This window comes from Geotrypetes seraphini, chromosome 10 (genome assembly GCF_902459505.1).
Source record: "Geotrypetes seraphini chromosome 10, aGeoSer1.1, whole genome shotgun sequence".
Taxonomy (NCBI): domain Eukaryota; kingdom Metazoa; phylum Chordata; class Amphibia; order Gymnophiona; family Dermophiidae; genus Geotrypetes; species Geotrypetes seraphini.
In genome coordinates, this window is record NC_047093.1 from 4,629,187 (window position 1) to 4,648,588 (window position 19,402).

The 19,402-nt window shown below is 44.8% G+C and overlaps 2 protein-coding genes across 2 annotated transcripts in view; one reads left to right on the forward strand and one right to left on the reverse strand.

Annotated features, from left to right (window-relative positions):
• The window catches only part of DNAH17 (dynein axonemal heavy chain 17), a 954,442-nt gene extending 943,968 nt beyond the window's left edge, over positions 1–10,474 (reverse strand). The window contains exons 1-2 of the mRNA XM_033960179.1: positions 10,256–10,474; positions 5,197–5,454 (exon numbers count right to left, since the gene is read on the reverse strand). The gene's annotated coding sequence lies outside the window, so the exon portion shown is untranslated. The remainder of the gene's footprint in view (positions 1–5,196; positions 5,455–10,255) is intronic.
• A 25-nt stretch (positions 10,475–10,499) lies between these two features.
• Positions 10,500–19,402, forward strand: part of USP36 (ubiquitin specific peptidase 36) — a 79,189-nt gene continuing 70,286 nt past the window's right edge. Inside the window, exons 1-2 of the mRNA XM_033960182.1 lie at positions 10,500–10,644; positions 16,399–16,600. The gene's annotated coding sequence lies outside the window, so the exon portion shown is untranslated. The remainder of the gene's footprint in view (positions 10,645–16,398; positions 16,601–19,402) is intronic.

Below are 19,402 nucleotides of genomic sequence, written 5' to 3' on the forward strand. Positions count from 1 at the left end.
TTAGTCCAATAAAATGATGGGCATGCCCCATGACTCCTACCCAAATGCAAAATATAAATTGGTGGGCTTCCCAAAGCCCTGCCAGCTGAAGATCTCTTCCTCCTGGAAGGAAGGGGAGTTTTGTTCAGAGATGTTTGGAGGTTGCATAGAAGAAAAACTCTACACTGGCACTGGTATGGTAATCTTTCTTTGTTTTGAATTTTAAAATAAAAGAAATAAAGTGGAAATAAAGAAGCAAATACATGGGGCGGGGCATGTGGGTGGGGCCCAGTGTACTTGTGTGCCTAGGGGCCCTCGACGAATTAATCCTGCCCTGGGGATATGCCACACATGGGATGAAGGAAAAAGAATTAAGAAAGGGGCAGAAAAATGGAATAAAGCAGAAGCTGAAAGGTCTGTGCCAAAGACTGGCGGTTGGAAGTTTATTGGACCTTCAGAAGTTACTTTTTCAACCACCCAGCAGCGATGTGATTGCTTGTCACAAAGCTTACCAGGATCGTTTTGAACAAGCTCTCAGAACTGTTTTTGAAACATGCACTAGTCGGGTCTCCTGAGGCAGGCAGTGAAACGGGGCCACGTTGGGACCCCATTAACCTTGTTATTGCAAGCTAAGTGAACGCATTTCTAATCTATTTATGCAGTGACTTTTCGCAAGATTGACATAAGAAGAAAGGAAAACTACCATCATATTTTGAAATTGTGTAAAGTTCTTCAAATTTTATGAAAAAATCCTAGTCTATGAGTGTGATCAAAAAACGTATATAGTAGCAATGACTGGAAGATGAACTCTTTACACAGGGAGGTTTTTCAGCCTTCCCTCCAGAGTTCCATATCTCTGAGCTTTTATAGGTTTTTGATCACCCTCTTCAGACAGAATACTCTTAGGGTCAGTTGTTTCGATTATATAAAGACTGACGTAGGGCAGAAAGTAGTGAAGAAAGGGGGAGCATAAAGAAATATTAAATGGATAGGAGGCCCTGGAAACAGAGTTAAGAAGACAGATAAGAGACTGGGACTAAGATGATCAGAAAATCAAAGGGCTCCTTTTACAAAGCCGCACTAGAGCCTTAATGCGCGGAATAGCGCACGCTAAATTGCCGCATGCGCTAGCCGCTACCGCCTCCTTTTGAGCAAGTGGTAGATTTCCGGCCAGCGCGCGCTAATCCGGAGCTTTGTAAAAGGAGCCCAAAGTCACCAGACAACAAACAGAGAAGAAATGATTTTATTTTAATTTCGGTGTTTGAGAATGTCCATCTGCTGTTTTCCTGGTACTGGGCTGCATGCAGAATCTGGCTTCTTGCAATTTCAGGTTCTCTCTCTTCTGCACGTGTCTGAAGAGGGATCTTGGTGTAAGTTCTAGGGCTCATTTCCTAAGTATATTCTTGTGTGAGTTTGGAAGTTGCTGTTGTTATGGAAATAAGCCTGAGTAGCTTTTGAAGGGTTTTGTATTACTTCACAAGATACCTGGTGCTAGAGAGGGTTTCTGTTGCTTCTACTGAAATGACACCAAAACTGAACATTTATTTTGTTGGGAGAAATATCCTGCTTCTACACCCGTTGTTGTATAAGTAAGGCTTCTGTGAATGCAGATTTTGGGCCCCTTTTATAAAGGGAATCGCTACCACTGTTTTGTAAAAGAGGCTCCATATATTTAAACTTAATACCTTGATGATCCAGTGTACAGGGTCAGAGATCATTATTTTACAAGCCACATAATTTTGTTGCAATTAAATTATGCATTTATGCACATTAGTTATTGCATCAGCATTGGCACGTGCTCATTAGCACAGGTTTAGCGCACAAGTCCTTACCACCTACAAAATAGGTGGCAGTAGGAGTTCACATGCTAAGAAGGACCACACACAATTGGCAACATTAGTGAGTGGCTATTAATGGAAAAATCAGAAGTGGCCATATTATCCTGTGGCAAAAAAGGCCTTAGTGTGTGGAAAAACCCACATAAGAGCACACTAAGACCACTTTTTGCCATAGCTTTGTAAAAGGGCCCTTTAATTTTTTTTCTCTCTTATTTATTTTTAGTGACTTTTTGTTTAGATTACCCAATTATTATTTATCTCAGACTTTTCTCATTATTATTTTTATTCCTATTTTTTATTTTAATACTTATCAGACAATCGGTATTTTCCTTACCCCCCACCCCACCCCCAATTTTTAAAGGAAGTCTGTATCCCCCCTCCCTTTTACTAAGCCATGGTAGAGGTTTTTACTGTGGTCCAGAGCGCTAAATGCTCCAATGCTCTATTGTGGCTTAGTGAAAAAAGGTGGGGTGTTAAATATTTCTGAACCACAGAAAAGTTCAGCATTTGCAGGAGCATTTCCATTTCACTTCTGCTGTCATATTGTGCAGCAGGATGCTACAAAAATGCAATTATATCCTTTTCTGGGCCAAATGTTAATCAGTTCTTTTATTCTACAACTAGTATTTTTAAGTCCGTTATATTAACGGGTGCTAGAACAGATGTGTAGAATTTTAGCACAATGGGGGGGGGGGGTGAGGTTACTAACCTAAAAATAAAATCATTCATCACCTTTGTTGTTTGGTGATTTTATCTTTCTAATTTCTCAGTCCCTGACTCAGTCCCTGCTGTCAACTCTGGCCTACTCTCTGCTCATTATTTCTTTTTTTCTCCTCCTTCACTTCCTGCTCTATACCAATATTTTTGCATTAAACTTTCTTCCTCCATCTCAAATCTATCTAGTTTTCATCTATTCAATTCCCTTCTCCTCCATTTATGGGCACTATCTCTCTTCTCTTACCTTCCCCCTCGTCTCCATGAGCATCATCTCCTTTATTTCAGCATCTTTTCATGCACTTCTGATACTTCAACCCCACCCCCACCCCACCCGCATACTCTGTCTCTCCTACCTGCCCTCCAAATGTCTGCTTTTCTGCGCTGCTCGGTGTTTAAATTGTACTGTCTCGGTTTAGTTTTCAGTCCATATGTGCACTACCTCTTTCCATCTCCCCTCCCCTCCATAGGCATTATTTCTTCCCTTCCCTCTATCTATGGTCCACCACTTCTTCCTTTCTCTCTTTCCACCGCTGTCACATAAGAACATAAGCAATGCCTCCGCTGGGTCAGACCTGAGGTCCATCGTGCCCAGCAATCCGCTCACGTGGCGGCCCAACAGGTCCAGGACCTGTGCAGTAATCTTCTATCTATACCCCTCTATCCCCTTTTCCAGCAGGAAATTGTCCAATCCTTTCTTAAACCCCAGTACCGTACTCTGCCCTATTACGTCCTCTGGAAGCACATTCCAGGTGTCCACCACACGTTGGGTAAAGAAGAATTTCCTAGCATTCGTTTTGAATCTGTCCCCTTTCAACTTTTCTGAATGCCCTCTTGTTCTTTTATTCGAAAGTTTGAAGAATCTATCCCTCTCTACTCTCTATTTTTTTTTATTTTATTTATAATTTTATACAATATTCCCAAGCATAAACATCTTGTACAGAAAGATTGTATTAAGACAAATAAAAAGAAAGAAAATAAATTACAATACAGTATAGAAGATATTAAACATCTTAACATCTTCTCCTTATAAAGACAATCTCTAGTCCTCTCTACTCTCTCTATGCCCTTCATGTCCTCCCTTCCATCCATGGTTACCATCTACTTTCATTGTTTTTATAACCTCTCCCTCTCAAAAATCCTCCTAACTCCACACCTATTCCAGCATCTTTTCATGCACTTGACTCTTCATCTCCATCCCATCCGCGTACTCTGTCTCTCCTACCTGCCCTTCAAATGTCTGCTTCTCTGCACTGCTCGGCGGTTAAACTGTACTGTCTCGGTTTAGTTTTCAGCCCATGGCGCAGGGGAGCGTTTGGAGTTGGGCCTCATCCATTCTCGGCTGCCATTAGATAGCGTGCTCTGCGCGACGCTCCCAGTTGGCCTTCTATTGGTCGCGGCTGCTGCCTGTTTTTTCAAGCCTTCCACACGCCTATATTGAACTGCGTATGCAGAGGCACGGCGCAAAGGGTTTTATTATTATAGATTGTTGCTAGCTAGGGGCCCTTTTACCCCACAGGCTTTGCACCTACTACACATTAATCTTTGCTGCTAACATGCAGAAAGTGCAAAACTTACTGTACTTTAGTAAAACTAAGGCCCCTAGGACCTGTGCAAAATGGGTGTTAAGGGCATTATCATGCACAAAAAGCATATGCTAATAACTCACCTTGAGCTCCTACTGAAAATGGTGTCGTTTAATCCAAGATCATCATCAAAGTGATTCAACTTGAACTCACATTTAGCAAAATGACAATTTAAAAATGAAACCCAAGAATTGCCTATTCCCGGCTCCTTCGGCCGTCACCTGCTAATCACCAACTGAACTTTAACTGCCAAACTTCAAAAGTTCTGCTAAAAAGCATTCTCGGATTGGACCGTTAACATTCTAGTCATTTACATACCTATTTAGATTGGTTAAAGCTGACAAAGGTTCAGAATACACTTTCACACTATTTAAACCTACACAGTAAACAATGGCAGAAAAAGACCCTCATGGTCCATCCAGTTTGCTGCCCAAGAAGGTGGCCAGAGCCCCGACCATCACTTCCTGTGGGCCCAGGTCACCCAAAATATACAAACTGCCCTTTTAGAGCAGGTGTATGAAAATATATTTCATGTCTAGTCATTGTGGATATCCTGAAAATGAAAATTTAGGGCTCCTTTTATCAAGCCACGCTAGCGGGGTTAGCGCGCACGACTTTTAATCACGCGCTAACCCCCGCGCTGGCCAAAAAACTACTGCCTGCTCAAGGCAGGCGTCAGCGGCTAACGTGGCCGGCGGTTTAACGCCCGTTAAACTGCTAGCGTGGCTTGATAAAAGGAGCCCTTAGTTGTGGACCTCAGGAACCAGAGATGTGCATCCCTGCTCTAGAAGAAACTGAGGAAGCCACTGATTGCCCTGGGATTGGTAGCACGGAATGTTGCTACTATTTGGGTTTCTGCCAGGGACTGACCACTGCGGAAACAAGGTACTGGGCTAGATGGTCATTGGTCTAACCCAGGATGGCGATGTTTATGTTCTTATGTTTCAATGCTGGTTGTGAAGTAACCAAATAGGCAGCCGAGCATATGTGGTGTACTGCTGACAGTATTCAATTTATCACAGTTCCCCTCACAGTAAGTGACCCCCTCTGGGGTTGTCACAACTGCACCTGTCTCTCACCACATGCAGGATACAGATCATACAAGTTTGTCTGGCATCGGCCTCCGTTCTCCCATGCTGGATTTGGCCACGTGCAGGACACAGACCATACAAGTCTGTCTGGCATCGGCCTCCGTTTGCCCATGCTGGATTAGGCCACGTGCGGGACACAGACCGTACAAGTCTGTCTGGTATTGGCCTCTGTTCCCCCATACTGGATTTGGCTACTCTTCTTTGGCTATCGCCAGTAGAAGCGCAATGAATATTAACACCAGTTCACTGTAAAGAAAAATAAATATTTGTAATTCAAATAAAAAAATAAACATTTGCATCAATTCCAAACCAATTTTAAAAATAATTTAGTCAGAAAGGCCCTCTTTTATTAAGCTATAGTAGACATTTCTCCCACTGCCTGGAACACTAATGGCTCCTTTTACGAAGGTGTGCTAGCGTTTTTAACGCACGCACATGATTACGCGCGCTATAGTGCATGCTAGCCAAAAAACTACTGCCTGCTTAAACGGAGGCGGTAGCAGCTAGCACACGCTAAAACCGCTGGCGCACCTTTGTAAAAGGAGCCCTAAATGCTCAGTTGCTCGGGAATTTTGAGAGTCGGTGCATTTAGCAAAAAAAAAAAAAAAGAGTGTGTGGGGGGAGGGGGTAAGTTTCTAAAATCAATAAATTCAGGTTCAGAATTTTTCAGCTCTAAGAAACCCTGAAGAGAATATGGTAAAAAAGATCATCTGCATTTAGAAAAATAATTTTGAAATAAGGTTCCAGTACTAGACTGTGTGTATTATGAGTTAATAAATGGAACCCTTTGGTAAGTATCTTTTAAAATTATTATTTCATATTTATTAGCACATAATATAGCATCATTAAAGGGACATGAAAGTAATGAACAATAACTATCAAGAAACCAGAGAAAGGACTTCCATGAAATTGATAAGACAGAAGGAGAAACACTCAAGCCTCATGAAATGATATGAGCCTGAAGGCAGTAATCAGGAAGCCTGCTAGCCCCAGGCTAGCATGCAGTGGCTGAAGTATAATGAGAAGAGATGAGCCTGCAGCACTTCCCAGTCATTTTGTGATTGTGGCCAAATAAAATAGTGTGAGCCCACCTAGATCAGGACCCCTAACACGGGTTTTGTGACTCCATTTACAGTCCCAACCCAGTTTGGAAAGCTCTGCTGCAGGCAGTGATAAAGAAGCCGAGGAATTGGCTAAAGCATAGAGAGGGATTTCTATTCCGCCATTACCTTGTAGTTCAAGGCGGATTACAAAAGAATTATCCAGGATGTATTACAACAAGAACTTACAAAAAAAAAATAAAAATTGGTCATTTTCAAAAAGAGTGAGAAATGGGTAAGGTTATTTGTTTGGGGTAGTTGGCTTTAGTGAGAGGTGGAGTTTGGAACTTGCGGTATTATTTCTTTTTCAGGGTTTTCTTGAAGAGTATAGTCTTTATTTCTTTTCTAAAAGTCTTGTAGTCAAGGGATGCCGTCAGTAGATTGGCGATTTGGTTGTCTAGTTTGGCTGCTTGAGTGGCCAGGAGGCCATCATATAGTTTTTTCCGTTTGACCTCCTTAATTGGGGGAGTATGAGAATAGGGCGTGAGTTTTCCTATGTCTGGTTGAGGTGTTGTAGATGAGGCAGTTATTCAGGTAGTTTGGACTGTCTCCGTATAAAGTCTTAAATAGTAGACAGTAGAATTTAAATTGTATTCTTGCTGGGAACGGAAGCCAATGCGATTGGAGATATGCTTCTGTAATGTGGTCATGTTTCTTTAATGAGTAGATGAGTCTTAGTGCTGTGTTTTGGATAGTTTGTAGTTGTTTTGTTATGGTTGTAGGGCATGGGAGGTAGAGGATATTACAGTAGTCAAGTAGGCCTAGTATTAAGGACTGAACTATGAGCTGGAATTGTGTTTTCTCGAAGAATTTCCGAACTTGTCTTAAGTTTCTCATGACTAAGAATGACTTTTGTATTGTTTTATTGATTTGCGGTTGTATGGTGCAGCATCTGTCGATAGTTATTCCTAGCAGTTTTAGGATGGTTTGTATGGGGTAGTTGATTGCGTTGATTTTAATGTTGGTTATGGTTGGTATTTTGTCATTTTCTAGGAGGATGAATTTAGTTTTATCTGGGTTCAATTTCAGTTTGTGATCTTTCATCCAGGTTGCTATTGACTTTAGTGTTGATTTTGGCGTGGTGAAAGCATAGAAGGGAGCTGCTAGCCTTGGGAGTGGCTGAAGAAGGTGTTGTCTCTCTGCCAAACCATCTCTCACTTGGAGCAGTACTTATCCCAGGACAAGCAGGCAGCATATTCTCAACAGTAGGTGACGTCACCGACAGAGCCCCGCAGCGGACAGCCTCGAAAGCAGACCCGTTTGAAGATCCTTGTAAGAGCTCCCGAGTGCCGCACTGCGCATGCGCGAGTGCCCTCCCGCTCGAGTTAGGGCGCGCGTCTCCTGCAAGGAACCTCAGTTCAAACAGACTATTATGTTCTTCCAAAGTCTGGGGTTCGAAGTCAACTTTCCAAAATCCCAGCTGACCCCATCTCAGTCTCTCCAATTCATTGGGGCCACTCTAGACACTGTCCAGCTCAGAGCATTTCTACCTCCACCATGTCGGGATACCCTCATTCGCCTTTGCCATCAAGTGTCTCATCTCACATCAATTTCAGCAAGACAAATGATGGTTCTGCTCGGTCACATGGCTTCTAAAGTTCACGTGACTCCTTTTGCCAGACTTCACCTTCACGTACCTCAGTGGACCCTGGCATCTCAGTGGCAACAAGCTACCGACCCGCTTTCTCAACAAATTACAGTAACTCCTTTGTTGAAGCAGTCTCTCCACTGGTGGATGCTCTCTTCTAATCTTTCCAGAGGTTTGCTGTTCCACAATCTCCCTCATCGGAAGGTTCTCACAACAGACTTGTCAACCTACGCATGGGGAGCCCATCTCGACGGACTCCGTACCCAAGGTCATTGGACTCCTGCAGACCGTCTTTGTCACATCAATCTGTTGGAACTCAGAGCGATTTTCAATGCTCTCAAAGCTTTTCAACACCTTCTTCACGACAACGTAGTCCATGTCCGGACGGACAACCAGGTCGCCATGTACTATGTCAACAAACAGGGAGGTACGGGATCTCACTCCCTTTGTCAAGAAGCTCTGAAGCTGTGGGATTGGGCAGTCCATCAGAACATCTTTCTCAGAGCTGCATATATTCAAGGTCAGCACAACTGTCTGGCAGACAAATTGAGTCTTCTGCAACCTCACGAATGGACACTCAATTCCTCGCCTCTACGTCAGGTGTTTGCTCAATGAGGGACCCCTCAGATAGACCTCTTTGCGTCTCCCCTAAACAACAAGCTGCCTCAGTTCTGCTCTCGAATATACTCTCCTCAGCATCTCGAGGCAGATGCTTTTCTCCTGGATTGGACAGGTCAGTTTCTCTATGCCTTCCCTCCATTCCCTCTGATTCTCAAGACTCTTGTCAAACTCAAGACAGAACATGCCACCATGATTCTGAAAGCTCCTCGGTGGCCCAGACAACCGTGGTACTCCCTTCTACTTCAACTCAGCACAAGGGAGCCTCTGCTTCTACCAGTTTTTCCCTCTCTGCTTATTCAGAGTCAAGGATCCTTGCTACATCCCAGCCTGCAGTCTCTACACTTAACAGCTTGGTACCTTTCAATCTAACAGACTCTATACAGTTCTCTCAGTCTGTACAAGATATTTTGATAGCTTCCAGAAAGCCATCCACTCGGCAGTGTTACGGCCAGAAATGGACTAGATTTTCTGCTTGGTGTTCCACTCGCTATATGGAGTCAATGTCTACCTCCTTGGCTTTTGTTTTGGATTATTTACTTCACTTATCACAATCTGGACTTCTGTCTACATCTATCCGAGTCCATCTCAGTGCAATTGCTGCTCTTCATCAGCCTGTTGATGGGAAACCTCTGTCTGCACATCCTGTGGTTTCCCGCTTCATGAAAGGACTTTTTAATGTAAATCCACCGCTCAAACCACCTCCAGTGGTCTGGGCTCTCAATGTTGTCCTGGCTCAATTGATGAAGCCCCCATTTGAACCAATTGATAAGGCTCATCTCAAGTATCTTACTTGGAAAGTGTTTTTTCTGATTGCCCTCACGTCTGCTCGAAGAGTCAGTGAGTTACAAGCCTTGGTTGCGGATCCACCTTTCAGTTTTCCACCATGACCACCAAGTAGTCCTCCGTACTCATCCAAAATTCTTGCCTAAAGTTGTTTCAGAATTTCACATCAATTAATCTATTGTTCTTCCAGTATTTTTTCAGAAGCCTCATTCTCACTCTGAAGAAGTGGCGCTCCATACTTTGGACTGTAAGTGTGCCTTGGCTTTCTACTTGCAACGCACTCAACCTCACAGAACAGCCCAACTTTTCATCTCCTTCGATCCAAATAAGTTGGGGCATCCTGTCTCGAAGCGAACCATATCCAACTGGATGGCTACTTGCATCTCTTTCTGCTATGCTCAGGCTGGTCTCCCTCTGCAGGGTCGAGTCATGGGCCACAAAGTTAGAGCAATGGTGGCGTCTGTAGCTTTCCTCAGATCAACTCCTATTGAGGAAATCTGCAAGGCTGCCACTTGGTCCTGGGTTCATACTTTCACCTCTCATTACTGTCTGGATACTTTCTCCAGACGGAATGGCTATTTTGGTCAGTCTGTTTTATAAAATCTCTTTTCTTAACTTGCCAACTCTCCCTCCATCCCATTATGCTTAGCTTGGAGGTTACCCACCTGTTGAGAATATGCTGCCTGCTTGTCCTGGAATAAAGCACAGTTACTTACCGAAATAGGTGTTATCCAGGGACAGCAGGCAGATATTCTTGCGTCCCACCCGCCTCCCCTGGTTGGCTTCTTAGCTAGTTATCTGAACTGAGGTACCTCATAGGAGACGCATGCCCTGACTTGGGCGGGAAGGCACTCACGCATGCGCAGTTCAGCACTCCTAAGCTCTTACAAAGATCTTCATGCAAGTCTGCTTGCGAAGCTGTCCGCTGCGGGGCTCCGTCGGTGACGTCACCCACCTGGTAAGAAACTGTGCTTTTTGGCACTCGGGTGCACTGCAGCTCTGACGTCTACCAGGCCCAACTCCATAGGTCGAGCAGTCGGTGGTCTATGACGTGCTAAGGGATGCGCCCCGAGGCACGAGGCCACGCCTTCGCCCCCTGCGTTGCTAGGGAACACATCGGACGCGTTCTGCTCCCGTCCGCTCTCCTTTAGCGGCTCTTTTGCCAGCCCTCCACCACGCACGCGCAGCTCTGCCCCGGCAGGTCGGCGTTTCCGCTTCCGGGGGGGGGGGGGTCGCCGCCCTGGCGCATGCTCCGTGCTGTCCGAGGGCCGAAGGGCTCGTCGGCCATGGCTGCGAAGCGGAGGTGAAACGTGGTGGCCGCCTTTGCGGAGGGGCTAAGAGCAGGTACTCCTATATAGCGCTAGACGGTCCCTGCTTGCAAGAGCTTACAGATTAGGGTGGGGGAGGCAGAAGAGTTAGGACTTGAATACTGTGTCACGTTTAGGGGTCCTTTTACTAAGGCGCGCTAAATGCCAACACACCTATGGAGGCGTTAGCTTTTAGCGCGCCTTCGTGAAAGAGGGGGTTAAAACTCTGAGGCCTAAGCCCAGATTTGGCAGGGAGGGAGGGAGGCTGCTCTCATTTCTCACCCGTCTTGTGCTCTCTTAACTGAAAGTTGCCTGTATCGAGTTCAGATGACATGGCATTTTGGCCTCCTATGTACAAGTTCCATAATTTTACTACACCCTTAGAAATAGTTCTAGTCTCTGCATATTTGGTGGAGGCCGAGTAGTGTCACTTTGGCCATTGGCACCTACACACCTGCTATCTCATTTTGTGTGTTATAACCAGGAGCTGCTTACCCAAAGATTTTAGGCTGTAAACTCAGGTCTCATTTAGATAGGATGCTTGCAAACAACAGTCCTGGTTGGGTAATTATATCAGCGGAGCCATGTTGCCTATGGCGCTTTTAGAAAAGAAATCAAGACAATATTTGATAAATTCATCTCTGAATCTGTGCTTTTATCTCATTTTTTAAACATTATTCTTATCCTATTAATTTTAAATTTGTAATGTCTTTTTAATACAACAGGCTGTATTCATTTTATTATTTTGTATTTCACTGATCGTCCAGTTTTTCTCTTTTGTGGAAACCGCCTAGAATTCTTTCAATTAAGGCGGTATAGAAAAAAAAAATAAAGTTATGAATAAATACCATAGTATTCCATGATGAATCACCTGAAAAGTCAGCACCAATGCTTTAAACACATTCCTACTTTTTACAGGTAGCCAATGCAATTACTTTATATATTTATTTACTATATTTTTCAGACCATAAAAACACTTTTTCCATCCCCAAAAGAACAAGAACATAAGAATTGCTGCTGCTGGGTCAAACCAGTGGTCCATCATGCCCAGCAGTCCGCTCACGCGGCGGCCCATAGGTCAAAGACCAATGCTCTAAATGAACCCAACCTCACCTGTGTATTTTCCAGTTGAGCAGGAACTTGCCCAACTTTGTCTTGAACCCCTGGAGGGTGTTTTCCCCTATAACAGACTCCGGAAGAGCGTTCCAGTTTTCCACCACTCACTGGGTGAAGAAGAACTTTCTTATGTTAGTATGGAATCTATCCCTTTTTAACTTTAGAGAGTGCCCTCTCCTTCTCTCTACAGTGGAGAGGGTGAACAACCTGTCTTTATCTACTAAGTCTATTCCCTTCAGTATCTTGAATGTTTCAATCATGTCACCTCTCAATCTCTTCTTTTCGAAGGAGAAGAGGCCCAGTTTCTCTAATCTTTCACTGTACAGCAACTCCTCCAGCCCCTTAACCATTTTAGTCGCTCTTCTGTGGACCCTTTCGAGTACTACCATGTCCTTCTTCATGTACGGCGACCAGTGCTGGACGCAGTACTCCAGGTGAGGGCGCACCATGTCCCGGTACAGCGGCATGATAACCTTCTCCGATCTGTTCATGATCCCCTTCTTTATCATTCCTAGCATTCTGTTTGTCCTTTTTGGTGCCGCCACACATTGCATGGATAGCTGCATCGACTTGTCGATCAGAACTCCCAAGTCTTTTCCTGGGAGGTCTCTCCAAGTACCGCCCCGGACATCCTGTATTCATGCATGAGATTTTTGTTACCAACATGCATCATTTTACACTTATCCACATTGAACCTCATTTATCTTGTCGATGCCCATTTCTCAAGTTTGATTATGTCACGTTGCAGATCTTCGCAATCCCCCTGTGTATTCACTACTCTGAATAACTTTATATCATCCGCAAATTTAATCACCTCACTCATCGTACCAGTCCAGATCATTTATAAAGATGTTGAAAAGCACAAGTCCGAGCACGGGTCCAAGCACCAAGCCCTGCAGCACCCCACTGGTGATGCTCTTCCAGTCCGAGTATTGTCCATTTACCTCCACTCTCTGTTTCCTATGCTCCAGCCAGTTTTTAATCCATGTGAGCGTTTCACCCTCGATTTCATGGCTCGCAATTTTCCGAAGTAGTCATTCATGTGGAACCTTGTCGAACGCCTTCTGAAAATGCAAATATACGATGTCGACTGGGTCGCCCTTGTCTATCTGCCTGTTTATTCCCTCGAAGAAGTGCAGCAAGTTCGTCAAACAAGATCTGCCTTTGCTGAAACTGTGCTGGCTGATCCTCATCAGCCCGTGTCCGTCAAGGTGATCAATGATGCAGTCCTTTATCAGCACCTCTACCATCTTTCCTGGTACCGAGGTCAGACTCACCGGTCTGTAATTTCTCGGGTCCCCCCTCGAACCTTTTTTGAAGATCGGCGTAACATTCGCTACCTTCCAGTCCTCCGGAATTTTTCCCGATTTGATCGATAGGTTGGCTACTAGTTGAAGCAGTTCAGCTATAGTCCCTTTCAGTTCCTTGATGACCCTCAGATGGCTGCCATCCGGTCCCGGGGATTTATCGCTCTTAAGCCTATCTATCTGCCTGTATACCTCTTCTAGACTGACCGTCAACCCTGTCAGTTTCCCGTCTTTGTTTCCAGCGTATAGCCTGATGGGTTCCGGTATGCTATGTATATCCTCTTGCTTTGTCCTCCTTTAGCACTCCCTTCATTCCATGATCATCCAGCAGTCCCACCCGCTTTGCGGGTCATTTCCCCTTAATATATCGAAAGAATGGCTTGAAGTTTTTTTGCCTCCTTGGCTATTTTTTCCTCGTAGTCTCTTTTGGCCCCTTTTACTGCCTTATGTCACCTGCGTTGATGTTGTTTGTGCTTATTCCAGTTTTCATCCATTTTTTATCTTTTCCATTCCTTAAATGAAGTTTTCTTGTCTCTGATCACTTCCTTAACCTCTACAGTGAGCCACGCCGGTTCTTTGTTCTTTTTACTCTTGGATCCCTTGTTGATACAGGGTATATATAGATTTTGCGCCTCGGTGACCGTGTCCTTAAAAAGAGACCAAGCTTGCTCAAGCGTTTTTACAGTGCTTATCCTCTTCTTAATCTTCTTCCCCACCATGCATCTCATCTCTTCGTAATTCCCTTTTCGAAAGTTCAGTGCCGTGGCCGTCGTTCTAGACTCATGTTTCGCCTCTGTGTCCAGGTCGAAGTAGATCATATTGTGATCGCTGTTTCCCAGCGTCCCTTTTACTTCTACACCTTGTGTCCTCTAAGTCCATTTACAATTAAGTCCAGAATTGAATTTGCTCTTGTATTTTCCTTATGGACCAAAAACACTGCGTGCCACCCCCCCCCCCCCCCCGGTACTTTTTTTGGTGGTGATGGTCCAGCATGGTCTCTTGGACAGCTGCGTTTGTCTTAAAAGAACGACGCACAACCTTTGCGCTTCCTGCCTGGTTGCACCGCTCTGTGATTGTTTACTAACTGCAGCCAATCACAGAGTGGCGCAGGACCAAGCTGGAAGCGCAAAGGTCACATTCCTGCATTGTTCATCGCTCTTCTAAGACAAAGGCAGCCATCCAGGAGACAGCACTGGACCACTGCCACTAAAAAAGGTACTGGGCGGCTTTGGGCTTCTCAGCACCAGACCACCAGATGCACCTACTTGTAGAAGAAAAACCAAAAAGAAAAAAATCCTGAACCAAATTTTTTTTCTTGGTTTTTCTTCCTCTACAGGTGGGTGTTTGTTATGGTCTGAAAAATACACTAATTAATTTTCTAGCCTGTCCTCCTAGAAGAGCCCAGAACGAGTTACAATTTTACATATATAGTGGAAGGAAGCAACAAAGTTACAAATTCACATACAGCAGATATTCAGAACAACTGATAGAGAGGAAGAAGGCAACAGTGAGAGAATTCCTAGGTGCTGCATGTAGGACTGAATAAATGTTAAGGGGATGAGCATAGTAGCAAGACGAACAATAAGGCAATATGAGTATAGCAGCTAGAGATACAATACATTCGTTGTATAGGGCAAATACCTTTGGTGCAAAGAACAATTTTAAGGCACTCTTTGTGAAGGTACACGGAATGGGAAGACAAGATCTTGTGTGTTTTGGAATCGGGTGGAGAGCACACACAGTGAGGTAGTATGATTTTGCTTGGGTAAAATTAGAAGTTAGGAGGTCTTTAAGAGAGTCAGGTAAAGAGGTGAGACTTTACCGCCTTCCTGAAGTTTAGTGATCTGATGGTTGGCGGGATTGTGTTCCATAATTTGGGTAGGAAGTGTGAGTAGGAGTGTTTGCGGGCATTTTCCAGAAGGAGGGTACGTGCCGGTGGGGTGGGAAATCTTCTCTCGGTTGGGGATAGAGATTGCTAGTTGGGGACATAGATTGGTCCCATCCTACGTGGCAAAAAAACTAGCAATCTATGTCCCCAACTGACCCCTTCCATCCTACATGGCAAAAAAAACTAGCAATCTATATCCCCAACTGACCCCTCCCATCCTACATGGCAAAAAAACTAGCATTCTGTCAAAGAATTTGAAAGCTAGTATGAGAGCTTTAAAGGTGCAACGTTTCTGAATGGGTAGCCAGTGTTTAGCAGACAGGGCTGGAGCAACAGGGGGGTCACAAATGGCTAGGTTCTTCACTAGGTGAACTTCTGCATTTTGCACGCATTGCAATCTCTGTAGGTTAGTTGCAGATAGTCCTACTAGTATTCAATAGTTCATGTGTGATAAGACATGGGTGTAGAGCAGTTTGGCGAATTCTCCTTCAGAGAATTTCGGACGAATTTTTCAAAGCTGGCGCAGGCAGTAGGTGGGAGACGTGCTCAAATTAATCACTACCACAAATTAATCATGACACAGCGTTCTGGATTACCTGCAAAGCTCTACAACTAGAGGATATCATCTCCAGATATAGTAGTCCAACTTCTGCAACACCATAACATCGGTTTTAGTCTACTTAGAAGGCACATTTGGAAGAATGAAGATTTAACAGTAGCTAATACCTGCTTTCTCATTGACAATGTTGAGCCTAACCAGACACCCAAAATTTGATCTTTTTCTTAACTAGAATTATCATCCACCTCTAATTTTTTTCTGACCATTCTGGGTCTTCAACTTTTCCCACCAATAACAATACTGTTTTAGAAAGATTCAAGTTTATTATAAATTTGATTGATCGCTTATTCAAAATTCTAAGCAATGAACACATCAGTAAAATTACAAAATTAAGGGGGCAACGAAACAAACAAAGAACTAAACCTTACGAAACATATTGAAGACTAACTTTACAAACATATTAAAACAAGAATTCACAGTTCCCAGGTAGAATGCCAATTTGTTTTTCAAATCATTCTTCCAGTCAGACATAGGGAAAATGACTGAACCTCATCAGCATATGCAATCTCTTATGAAGTGAATTGAATGGATATTCTGTATAAACAAACAAGTATAGCCTGTGTAGAAGTGAATGATAAATAGGGAGGTATGGCGAAATAAAGCTGAGACCAGGCACAAGACTAGCAAGAATTGGAGATGCAGCAAGTTCTCGGTCAGTGAGAGCTCCAGCATTTATCAGTGACATAACTTCTCATTCTGGGTAAACTCTCTTGAAAGCAATGTGTTTATTTTATGGTTTGTTTGGGGTATTTTTCCAATTTTGCTGGCTTTTTGTAATGTACACTCTTCCATTTTAGCAGCGTAAGACATTTTTGTAACATAATAATTTTAAGATTACCATGCAATTATTTTGTATTTCAGGCCTGACAAAGCTGGTGAAGCATCTAGTGGAGGATCGCATGACCTGCAGAGGTCTATTAGCTTCTTCCTAGGCAAGCAGTGTGAAAATACCTGTTGAGGTTGATACTGTTTCCAGTGCCTTACTTAGGAAATGTCTGATGAAAGCACCTTCATCGCCCCAAGGACAGGAGGTGTGTCCAAGTTTATGATCTTTAATAAGGAGGTAAGTGTCTCCTGAAGACTTAACAGAGGAATTTGTCAATACATTCAAACAAACAAACTCGTACCTTCTTCCTTTATGCTAAATGTTGAGGTTACTTTGAATCTCCAGTACTGTATTCATCCATTTCCTACATTCATGGGATTTGGATGAAGATCTGCAGAACAGCTCTTAAATGTTTTATGTAAATCAGAGGCATTTTCAGAAACTTGCTCTGAGTTTTTTAATTTTGTACATTGAAGATATTTCTCATACGTTCCAATCATTATTTTCATGGGCAAGAAGTTTTGATAGAAGCCTGCATTCTTGGCTAATTGGATTGAGATGTACTTCATTAATCCAGGGATTATTTTGAACATCAGATGCACTGTTTGCTTTGCTTTTATGTATGATTATATGTCTCAGAACTCAAGGATCTCCCGTATGAGGAAAGTCTGGGTAAGTTGCAGCTATACTCACTTGAGGAATTCAGAGAGAGAGGTAACATGATTGAGACATTCAAATATGTTACGGGCCGTATTGAGGTAGAAGAAGATATCTTTTTCCTTAAAGATCCTACGGCAACAAGAGGGCATCTGTTGAAAATCAGGGGTGGGAGATTTCATAGCGACACTAGGAAGTATTTCTTCACCGAAAGGGTGGTTGATCGTTGGAATGATCTTTCACTGCAGGTAATTGAGGCCAGCTACGTGCTAGATTTTAAGAAAAAATGGGATAAGCATGTGGGATCACTTCAAGGAAGAACTTAGGGGGGAGGGTCATTAGAGTGGGCAGACTTGTTGGGCTGGTGGCCCTTTTCTGCCGTCATATTCAATGTTTCTATTGGTATATTTATTGTGTATGTTTACTTGTGCTTCGCTTTGTATAAGGTGAATAATAAATAAACACAATACAATACTCTAGTTTGGGTCCTGGGTTGGCCACTGATGGGCCTTCAGTCTGTTCCAGTATGGTAACTCTTATGTTCTTATGTGAGGGTGAGTCAAAAATTAAAGACAGTTGTTAAATTACGCAATAACCGGAATAGAGCCAACGAAATGCAACATGTGTACTCGTACATTGCCTGTTAGATAGTTTGTCTATACACAGTACAATGCTCGGTCTAAAGTCATGTGGCAGCCACATGGTCAGAAACATGGAAGCTCCATTGCAAGATTGCACTTTCTTTGGGCAGAGGGAAACCTACGGAAATTCACCATCAGATATTGACTCAGTTTGGACATAACACCATGAAGCGACAAAAGCTTTGAGTGAGTAAAAAGGTTTAAAGCGGAAGAACAGGTATAAGTGACAAAGGTCATTATCCCAGGACAAGCAGGCATGATATTCTCACATGTGGGTGACGTCATCTACGGAGCCCCGATGCGGAAGCATTTTCAAGCAAACTTGATTGAAGATTTGAGTTTGCTCTGCTGCTCCACGCATGCGTGCCTTCCTGCTCCACTAGGGGGTGCATCCCCTCGTGGTCTCCAGTTCAAAATTTTCCGCGAGCCTAGAAGACGTGTTTTTCAGGCTCTGCCCCAACTGCCTTCTAGCACCGCGATTTTTTCTTGTTTTTTCACGATTAAGTCGCTGTGCGCGAATCCCTTACCTTTTTACTTGATTCCTGCTTCGTTTTCAACGACCCGGAGGCTTCCGGGTCCCCGTGGCCGCGTGGCTAATCAAGCCGCGGCTACTTTCGATTTAATGTCCCGGCCTTTGACCGGCTTTAAAAAGTGCACCCGGTGCGACCGGCTTCTTTCTCTCACAGACCCGCATCGCCGGTGCATCCTTTGTCTGGGGGCGACTCATCCAACCGACTCCTGCCCCCAGTGCGCTATTTTCCAAAACCGGGCCTTCCGCCGAAGAAAAGCCCGCATGGCGGATCTTTTCACCCCGGACCAACCCCCCACTTCGGCCTCGAGGTCGGCCCTGGCCTCGGCCCCGGCCTTGACCTCGGCCCCGGAAACCTCGGCATCGCCTCGAGACTCGACCCCGAAGTCCTCGGGACAACAGAAAGCCTCGGCTCCGGGTAAGTCCCCTCTTCCCTCTTCAGGTTCTGTAACAGCGAAGAAGCCAGCCTCGGGGACAACGGCGACGCATGGCGGAAGCCCCATGCTTACAGCCCCGCCTAAGCCCTCCAAGCCTTCGGGCCGTGCCTCCACCACACGGGAATACTCTGATACGAGGTCGCCCCCGGTGGAGCGCACAGAGGCAGGGGACATGCCTTCGATGCTGTCCGTGCCCGTCTTCCAGGACCTACTCCGAGCGATGATCACGTCGGAGCTGTCCGCTGCAATAGCCCAGTTTCAATCGGCCTCGACCTCGAATGCGCCAGACCAACCTGAGCCTCGCACCGAACAACCTCGAGGAAAGGTGCGCAATCCTCGCCGCATCCCATCCTCCTCGGACTCCTCGCCGAGACGCCCGAGACATTCCCCCTCTGCGGACCGCCGAGGGGCAAAACGTCGGGCTAGAACGACAGAAACCTCGAACCGCCGTACCTCCAAGAAGGCCCGAGGTTCACCAACCCTACGAGGCCGTTCCCCCACACCTCGTACAGGACCACTAAGGGTGGCTGAGTTATCACTCTCCAACCCGCGTATCCTCCGAACTCCCCCTCGGACGCATTCTCCGAGGGAGTCCGGATCGAGGTCACCAACCCGACATCGATCGGTACCCTTAACCCCGGCATCGTCTCCGAGGGGCTCCTCGAGACGCCGAAGATCGACAACCCCGGAACACTCTCACAGTGCTTCCCCAACCTCGGAGCATGGATCAGAGCATGAACCTCGATACTCGAGGGAAGCCTCCTTATCCTTCTCC